Below are 11,021 nucleotides of genomic sequence, written 5' to 3' on the forward strand. Positions count from 1 at the left end.
ACATCAAATGTATAATTTAAAGAACAATATATAGACAGGGATTGGACTCTTAAACAATTAATTAAATTAATATAATATTTTTATTCATTTAATTAATTAAAAACTAACCATTACAACAAAAAATTGCTGAATCGGACCAAAAACTCAAACCAAGTTGCGAACCACTCGAACCAAGCGAACTGGATGCGAACGGGCTGAACCATGAATTGAACCACATCATTTTTTCATCTCGGAGTGTTGCAACGCTACGGAAAAATCCTTTCGTCCACCTCTTCGCAACATTTCAACACTAGGGCACAACATTTCAACGCTGCTATGCAGTTGCCTAGTGTACAGTCGCGATCTCCATCGAATTTGCTCTGATTTGGGCCTCGTTTTCTCCAAAAAGTTGGCAAAAAAGCTACTAACAACATGAAAAATAAATATACAGACTCGATTGCATATTAATGCCCAAAACAACGGGCCCTTACAAACCAAATTTGTAAATTAAAGTAGTAAATTCTAAAGTCTAATCCAAAAACATCCATAATTGCAAAACCATAACCATTCATCAACATGATGCAGTATAGTAATGCAACCCACCATTAAAACAAATTTTAATTAAGGAAGTATTAAAATTGAGACCTAGAACGCCACTCTGATACTAATTAAAGGATTGTGAGATCCAATGCAGAAGCATGGTTCATGTCCCAATTTTAAATTCGTAGAGAATTAAAATTACAAAAGAACATTATGCATATCAAAGAAATTTTACAACATGCTTTTAGAATTAAAATGAGAATAGAGATTAGGGTTAGAATTATACTAACCTTTAAAGAATCAATTCTTCATGACAATCCTCCTCGATCTGATCATGAACTCTTCAAAAACGAATAGAACCAAAAACCACAACAAAACTGAATCGCTATTTGGTTGGACACCACCACCAGTGAGTCTTCTGTATTCTCCTTAGAGGTTGAGAATTACAGGAGTTGTGGGATTTGTTGATTTTGGATGAGGGAGGAAGAATTTTTCTGAGAGGAGAATTTTCTATGAGAATTACGTTGGGAGAATTTTTCACACACAGATACCTTCTGTGATTATCTTCTTTTAAAAAGATGAAGAAAAACATAAAACCAACTCTCACTTTCATGATTGAGTGAAAAGAGAAAATAGAGAAAGACTCCCTCCTAAATTAAATTCAAAATTGAATTTAATAAAAGTTATACATACATACATACATACATACATACATACATACATACATACCAACTATATTATATATTAAACTATATGTTATATCAAATATAACACATAATTTATAGTTTTTATATTGTATCAAATACAATATAATCTATAGTTTAAATTCTCTCTATCAATCATGGTATTTAATATAAATCAAATTTATATTAAATTTAATTATATGAATCAAATCCATATAATTAATATTTTGAATCATATTCAATATTTAATTCCTCTCAAAATAAACTTTATATTATAATGTATCAAATACATTATATTAATTATATCATATATAGTCAATCCCAAAATTAATTTGAATAATTCAAATTAATCCAAAATGAATTCCCAATAATCCCAGTTGAGGTACAGAGGGGACCTTATGAATCTGAAGATTGAAGCTCCAATGGTACTTGAATAATTAATTAAACTCCTTTAGTTAAATTACTCAACATCCATTAACTGCCAATCACTCTACTAAAAACCGATAGTTGCACTCTTCGCACTACAAATATATTTATGTGTCCATTAGATATAACCAGTCAATATTGCGATGACCTTTCACAAATAGCTCATAAGTACAGTTGGGCTAAAATTACCGTTTTGCCCCTGTAGTTACATCTAACTCCTCAAGTACCACTGATCCCTCTAATTAACAATAATTTATAGTTCAATAATGATCAAACCCCTCTCGGCCCAAAAGAGGATGTGGTGCCACATTGTTCAAACCATAGAATTAGTCCTTAAGGGAGCAATTTATCTACTTACCTCAACATTAGGGAATGAGTGAATTCCGTTTTGTGTAGTTGTGTTCCTAATTCTCTAATCAGTCGAATCCCCAAAATGGTAGGCATATTGATTCGACGATCTAGCCATTTTCACCCATGAAAATCAAAGGACCGCCTTCATAGGCAGGAGTTCACAACTCACTCAGGATTCATATCATGTCACCTATGGTCATCTTGGTGAAATGTAAGTTTTTATTATTAATGACGTTATGTAATGAGACTATTCATTTCATGGTCCGGTCTTATACAAACTCTTATGTATAGAATACCCCCACTCACATATCTCTACATGAATGATCAGGATCAGATCATTTATAATAATTGTAAAAATAATTGTAACATCTACAAAGCGGGTCGTATTCATAGTGTCACTAGGATAAAGTACCTAACCTTATCCATCTACTACAAACTATTTAGGTTATCACTTAAACATGATTCATCCGTATGTCTCTACATACATGTTTAAGCTACATAAGATAACCTAGGATGTTAGTTTATTGGTTTTGTAAGTTAATGCTACTAAATATCAAATAAAACACCTCAGATTTTATTAAATAAATAATTTGTTTTTAATTTACAATTACAAATTACTACACTCACAAGATTTAGGGCATCATCCCCGACAATGACAAGTATGGTTGAGAAAGCCGAGTTGAGTGAGCATAATGACCTTAAACAGGTGCGTTACCTGGAGGTAGCCAGGATTTACATTATTTATTGCTTTCTTAATGTAGGTTTCTTTTCTAGTTAGTTTTATTTCTTACTGAGCTTAATTATTCCTATATTTCTTGATCCTTAGGTTTTTTTAGCCGAATGAGAAGATGGAGAGAATTGTATTTTTAGATGAGCTAGATCTTATCGCTATCTTTGTTCCAAATTCAGGGAAGTTTTCTATTTCCATTGCATTTGTCCCATTTTTTCTTTTCTTTATCATATTGAGGATAATGTTGGATTTTAAGTTCGGGGGATGTTTGTGTTCTTGTTGGAGCCCTTGAGCATCTGAACTTGGGCTATTTGTGTGTGTTTAATTGCATGTTCACTCATCGTTGTATGGTTCGTTGTGATGAATGGTTTATGACACACTCCCTTGTGATCTTTCTTCCCTCACTTACGCCAGTTCTATCTAGAACTTTGCTTCCAATAGATTTCTTATTCTTCGAGGAGTTTTTCCAATTCAAAATTAATTACATGAACTTGATCACTATTTATATCAATAGGATTGTCGTACGTTATCTGAAGGACTCTTTTGCATTCTTCTATCTTTGTCCTGAGGTTTTTGAAGGTCTCCGTACCCCACTTAGAGAGGGAATTAGAGCACAAATTCAAACTTTCTTTCAAGGGAGTGACGGAAATTGGGGTCTCCCAACAACTCGTTTATTTAGTAACTTGTTTGCACTCAGCACTGTGAGCCCACATTTCCTCAAATTTGAAAGACCTCCCTTTCCTACTTTTTCGAGGGCTCCTAGCAACTAGGCTAATCCTTATGGGCCTTTGATCAGAGAATAACCATCCCATATGGACTACATTAATGCGATTAAAGAGCTCCCAACAAGCATTATTACATAAAAATCCGTTTAGCCTTTCCCAAATAGTACTTTTGTTCCGGTTACCATGCCAAGTAAATGGGGGTCCATTGAAGCCAACATCTAATAATTAACAATGATCTAACGACTCTCTAAAGTCATTCAAAAATTTTCTAGCTTTGGACGGTGAAGGAACTTGTGAAGGCTCTGAGTAGAAACGTGGATGGTCCCAATTTTTGATTTTTCACATAACACAAATTATATAAACAAAAATTATGTAAGAAAAATAGTAATTTACAACATGCTTAATAAATTTCGAGAAAAAGGAAACTTAGGGTTTCTAGAAAACCTTACCTTTGAAGAACTTACAATCTTCACGAAAATTCCCTTCTCCGAATTGTCATGAACAAAACACAATCAATTTAAATGACCATCTCCACGAAAATTTCCTCTGAATTATCTGGGATGAGAATCCAAGGAGTTGTGGGCTCTTGGAAAAATTGGAAGAAAGGGAGAGATTGAAAGTAGAGAGGAATTTTGGGTTTTTTTTGTTGCTTTTATAGAGAGATCGTACGGAAGACACACTGTGAAGAAACAAATAAACGATAATAAAAGGATCACTCCCACAAACCCTAACAGGCCTATCAAAAGAGAGAAAATAGGGGAGGGAGTTATAATGCCCTTCCAAAATTAAGTTCAAAATTTAATTTTAACAAATATAATATAATTTTAATATATATTTATATGATAACTAACTTTGTTATATCGTATATAACATATAATCTATAGTTTTTATATTATATCAAATACAATATAACCTACGGTTTTTATTTCTCTCCTACGTGCATAGTATTTATTATAAATTCAGTTTATATTAAAATTAATTATATGAATCCAATTCACATAATTAATATTTGAATCACATTCAAATATTTATTTCCTCTCAAATAAACTTTATATTATAATGGATCAAATACATTATATTAATTATATCATATATAATTAAATTAAATTAATTTTATCACATGTAATTAATTCTCTCATTTAATTTGAACAATTCAATTAATCCAAAATTGATTCTCATTAAATCCCTATTGAGCTACAGAGGGGATCTCATGGACTTGCAGATTGAAGCTCCAATGGTACTTGAATAATTAATTAAACTCTTTTAATTAAATTATTCAACATCCATTAACTGTCATGCATTCCACTAAACACCGATACCTACACTATTCTTCGCACTATAGATATATTTCTGTCCATTGGATATAATCAGCCAATAGTGTGATGACCCTTCATAAATTGGTCGTAAGTACAGCTAGGCCAAAATTATCATTTTTTTCTTGTAGTTACATCAAACTCTTTGAATACCACTGATCCCTCTAATGAACAGTAATTCATAGTCCAACTATGACCATACCCTTCTCGGGTCAAGAGAGGGTGTGACGCCACATTGTTCAAGCCCTGAAATCAGCCCTTAAGAGAGCAATTTATTTACTTACCTCGACGTCGAGGAATGAGTAAATTCTGTTTTGTGTAGCTATGTTCCCAATTCCCTAATCAGACGAATCCCTGAAATGGTAGGTTTATTGAGTCACCAATCTAGCACTCTCACCCATACAAATCAAAGAACCGCATTCATAGGCATGAGTTCACAACTCACTCAAGATTCTGGTCATATCATCTATGGTCATCTTGGTGAAATGTAAGTCTCTATTATGAACAATATTATCTAATAAGACTAGTCATTTCGTGATTCGGTCTTATACAAACTCCTTTGTATAGACCACCCCTCCTCATATGTCTCCACATGAATGATCAAGATTACATCATTTATAGCACTTTACAACAATTGTAACATCTACAAAGCGAGCTGTATTCGTAGTGTCACTAGGATAAGCTATCCAGCCTTATCCATCTATTACGGACCATTTAGATTATTACTTAAACATGATCTAACTGTATGTCTCTATATAAATGTTTAAGCTATAGATGATAACCTTTAATGTTAGTTTATTGGTTTGTGGGTTTAATGCTACTAAATGTCAAATAAAATATCTCATATTTTACTAAATAAATAAAATATTTATACAATACAATTATAAACTATAGCCTACAAGATTTAGGACATCAACCCCAACATGCGTACCACCTCATTTCTCATAGTCCCATAAGATCTCATTTAGGTCCCCGCCTAATAACCAAGGAAGGTCAACATCTGCTAACTCTGCTTAATAAATCCCAAGTCAGATGCTTCTTAGAAGCTTCAAGGTAACCATATATGCCAAAAAATTTCCAGACTTTGTTGTTCAAAGTAACTATCTAAATGATGAGAGGAGAATGACTTGATATCCACAACAACTGAGTCCTTTCAAAAGAGACATAAACCCCCTTTAGCCCCCAAACTACATACTAGGAAACAACCATAGAAGTTGCAGCAAAACTTAATTTTGTTACTAAGCTCAACCCCGCATTTAGTTTCTGAAATGAATAAAATCTTTGGATTTGAGTTTCAAACAAGGTTGTATAATGAACAGAATGCTTGAGAGTTGCCCAATCCCCTAGCATTCCAGCTAATGATTTTCATGGCTCTAGACAAGGATGTTTAGCAGCCTCTGCCAACAATTCATTTACCTCGTTCACCATAGTTTTCATGGAAGAAGCTCTACTTTTTTTTTCCCTCCAAACTCATCACCACCTCCCCCATCATCACATTTTCTTTTTATGAATTTAGGTGAGATCATGCCTGTAGGGGCTCTAGTATATGATCTTGATCTCTTCTTCCAAGTTCTCACTTTCCTATTCGAGGTTGGGGGACTATCATCATCTCTTTTGGAGTAGGAGTCAAACCGACAATTTCTCCTATTTCTTTCAGAAAAGGCAACACCTCTTCATTTCCCATCACAGAGGTGGGATCTGTTGTAAAATTTGAATTGGGAAGGACAGTTTGGTTACAGATATTGTCTCTTACACCTCCATTCACTATTAGAAAGTCATTTTCCTGAGGCTGGTTAAGATATAGCTGATACGAATCTGATTGAACATCAGCCTGTTGAACTTTTGTACCATCTTTCTTTTCCTGATTTTCTGGTTAACATTTTGTGGAAGGTTCCTATTATGAGCCTCTCCGGGGATTTCAGAAGATGTCTTGGATATTCTTGACTCCTAAAATATTAACAAACTATGCATCCAAAAAAATAATAGAAGTCCAGGAGTCTTTCGTATTGGATCGCCACTCATTTCTCCCCTGTTTCTTCAGAAGATCTCACTTTGATTCCCTATGGAGAGGTTTCGAAATATCTGAAAAAAAATCTAATTCTCATCGATTCCCCTCAACAGCGACTGTCTTGGCTATTTCGAGATCCTATTTTTCTGTCTTAGCTTACATAATTATATCAATGATTTTTAACTATTTTCATTTAATTTATTTTAAAATTTTCTTTAAATCACGTTAAAAAAAAAATTAAGGAAAAAAAAATACCTTTTCATTCTATGAGGATTTCCAAAAATCCACAGCCAAATCGATTTTTGGGAAAGATGGACACTAAAAGTTATGTTTCACCATAATTATTATTTTCCAAATATCTAACCAAAGTAGAAAGAGAAATTATTATGAAAATGCAAATGAAAAATGTTTTAATTTAATGAAAAACTTATCCTACTGATTTGGTTCTTGTATTTTTCTCTAATTTGATGAAACTGTTTTTTTTTTTTTTTAATGAAAATTGATACAAAATTTACAATTTGATAAATTTAGTAGTTGTCCACACGAGATTTCAACCAATAAAATTTAATTCCTAGAAATAAAGTTGATTTTATTGATTTGTAGTAGTGTTACAATCTCTAATATTGATTCTATCTGGACGATCTTAATCTCAAGTAGGGAAGACCCGTCTTCAATTTCTTGATGATGAAGAGGAGATCAATTTGTTGAAGTCTTACTTAAATCTTCTCAATTTTGAATATTGAAATTCTTTTAATTCTCTCATTTTTTAATGTTTCAAATGATGGATAGTCTCACTATTTGTTTAAAGAGTTTTGGGAGATCCTATATGAATGTGGACTTGGTTGACTTTGAGCCCAACTTTTGGACTTATACTTACTTAATATGTTTTTGTTTTAAATAGATTTTTATTAAATTTTACTCATTCTATTTGGGGAATGACAAATTTTAACTTTTCATTTGTAAAAATAGCAAATCAACATTTCATTTATAAAAATGGCAAAATAAATTTAAAAAAATGAGTTTATAAAAGTTTAAACTACCTCAACCATAAAAATGAGATTGAAATTGACTTATTAAGAAATATTTGTAATTACACTATAATTAAAAAAAAATCTAGATATTATCGGTTGGTCATGCTCTGAACATTGTATCGACCTCTTCACCAATCAAGTTATCACCATTTTCCTCTCTGAAATCAGCTCTTCTACCAACAGTGACGACACATTTTTTTCTAAGAATTTTTAATTGGTTGTTTTTTTAAAAAAAAATGGTGAAAGAATTATTTATTAGTTTAAATATTTTTAATACAATTTCGTCGGCATCGATGTTTAGAAATATTTTTCTTACTACTTTTTAGTTCTCGTGTCTCCCAAAACTGATTTAGAAATTCTTATACTAAAAACTCGAAAACGAAAAGAAAAAAAAAAAAAAATCATAGTTGTATTAATGTCTTTTGATTTAATTTTAAATTAAATTAAGTGAAAACATCTACAAATCACTAAAAAAAAAACTAATTTAAATCAATTTTAAAAGTTAGAGATTTAAATTAGTACCATTATTAATTTGAAGTTTTAATTCATCCATCTAAAAATAGATTTTTCTTTTAAAACAAATTGAGGATAAAGATTTGAACCATGGAGCTCTTGATCTAGGTGCCAATTGAGCTCTTGTTGGCTAAAAATAGATTAATTAAATGAATATTAATATTTTAGAAAAATGGTAAAATAGTGTTGTTCATTATGTCATATAATATAGAATTAAAAAAACAAACATACAAACAAAATGAAATAATTATAAAATAACCAACAATATTTTTTTCTTTAGAAAATGGGGGGGACTAAGGTTTTATTATTAATATTATAAAAATAAATAGACTTAGTATCTTAAAAGTCATGTGTCAAATTTCATATTGTGCATGTGTAGTTATTCATGTTTGGTGTCTATATAAGACCATATCCTACTTGCCACTTTTCCTATAAATAGTACATTTGGTAGATTTTAAAATCGCACACATTTGGTCGGAAATCCACTTAAATTCCACTAAATTTTCATATTATCAAATTTTCATAATTTCAGTTATTTTATTTTATCATTATATCATATTATATTTATTTATTATTATATTATATTTTCTCCATATTCGTTGTGCTCCTCAATTTTACGACATGAGCTCTTGTTGCTTCCAAGGTAGGTCGATTTTTTTCCTCTTTATTATAATTAATAAATTATATGTCATTTTGCATATTTAGCACATATTAAATTTCTAATATAAATACAATATTTTATGATAGTGTTGTCATGACAATCCTTACAAAATTAGAATTCGCAACCCTTCACATTAATGGCAATAATTATTTGTCATGGGTGCTCGATGCCGAAATTGACCTGGATGCTATGAACTTGGGAGAAACAATTAAAGAATGAAATACGACATCTAGTCAGGAAAAAGAAAACCTATGATTTAAAGCTACAGGATTTTAAATTAGTAAGTGATTACAATTCCACATTATTTAAAATCAGTTCAAAATTGTTGTTATGCGGAGAGAAAATTATTGATGTTTATATGTTAGAGAAGACATTTTCTACATTTCATGTCTCGAATATGTTCATGCAACAACTATATCGAGAGAATGGTTTTAAACAATAATCTGAACTAATTTCATGTCTTCTCGTGGCCGAATAAAATAACAAGTAATTGATGAAGAACGACAAATCTCGACCAGCTGGAATAACACCATTATCTGAAGTGAATGCTGTGAATGTTAATAATCGTTGTCGAGGTCGTGACTATAACAGAGGAAAAAATAATTATTATTTGCATGGCGGTCGCTCTAATTATTCAAATTTCAAAAGAACCACACAAAATGATAATCACAAAGGAAAAGCTCCACAAGATAAGAGTTCAAAGAGTATTAAAAATAAATGCTTGCGATGCGAAAAGACTGCGCATTGGTCATATACCTGTCGTACGTCAAAACACTTGTTGACCTCTATCAAGCCTCCCTGAAAGAAAAAGAGAAAAATGTGGAAGTAAATTTTGCATACCAGGATAATAACATATTTGACCCATCCCATATGACAAATTTGGATGTGGTGAACTTTTTTGAATCTTCAGAAGAGAAGATGGGCACAATTAATGGAACTTCAAGTGTTTCTTTTGACTTTGAGAATATTTAGACTTAATGTTGTTTGTTTGTTTGTTTGTTTGTTTGTTTTTTTTTTTTTTTTTTTTTTTTTTTTTTTTATCTATCTTCATGTTTTTTTAGTAACTTTTGTATATTGAAGTGCTATTTTTCTTATTGTAGTTATTTTCTTTGATTGAAAAACATGGATCATTTTTATATGTTGGGTGATTACAAAATGAGCAAAGAAGATCTACGTCTAGCAGACAGTGTAACTGTACATACAATACTTACAAATAAAAAATACTTTTCCAAATTGACAATGCTGGAAGAAAAAGAAAATACAATATCGGATTCTGTAAACTTGATCGAAAGTTTTGGAAAAACAAATATTATTTTGCTTAAAGGAACAAAATTCACAATTAACAATGCATTATTCTCTAGTCAATGAAAGAGAAATCTTCTAAGTTTTGAAGATATGTGTTGCAATGGTTATCATATTAAGACTGATAGTAAGAATAATGTGGAATATCTATATATTATCTCTACTGTCTCAAATGAAAAACGTATATTGGAAAAGTTGTCTGTTTTATCTTCTAGATTGTATTGTACTCATATACGAGTAATTGAAACATATGCAATAATAAACCTGAAGTTCATGAATCCAGATATATTTGCTATTTGGCATGATAGATTGCGTCATTCATAGTCTATAATGATGACAAGAATTATTGAGAATTCAAGTGGACACCCAATAAAGAACTAGAAGATTCTTCATTCTAATGAATTATCATGTGATGCTTGCTCTCAAGGCAAGTTAATAATTAGACCATCACTAGCTAAAGTGGGAACTAAATCACCTGCATTTTTAGAACAAATTCATGTTGATATATATAGACATATTAACCCACAAGTAGACCATTTAGATATGTTATGGTATCAATAGATACATCTAGTAAATGATCACACATATGTTTATTATCAAGTTGAAATCTTGCATTTCCAAGATTACTTGCTCAAATAATTAAGTTAAGGGCACACTTTCCCGATTATACAATTAAGACCATTTGTCTTAATAATACTGGTAAATTTACATTCCAAGCTTTTGATAATTATTGTATATCAATTGAGATAAGTATTGAAC

The sequence above is a fragment of the Benincasa hispida genome, chromosome 9 (assembly GCF_027475165.1).
Source record: "Benincasa hispida cultivar pf3 chromosome 9, pf3_genome.v1.1, whole genome shotgun sequence".
Classification (NCBI taxonomy): domain Eukaryota; kingdom Viridiplantae; phylum Streptophyta; class Magnoliopsida; order Cucurbitales; family Cucurbitaceae; genus Benincasa; species Benincasa hispida.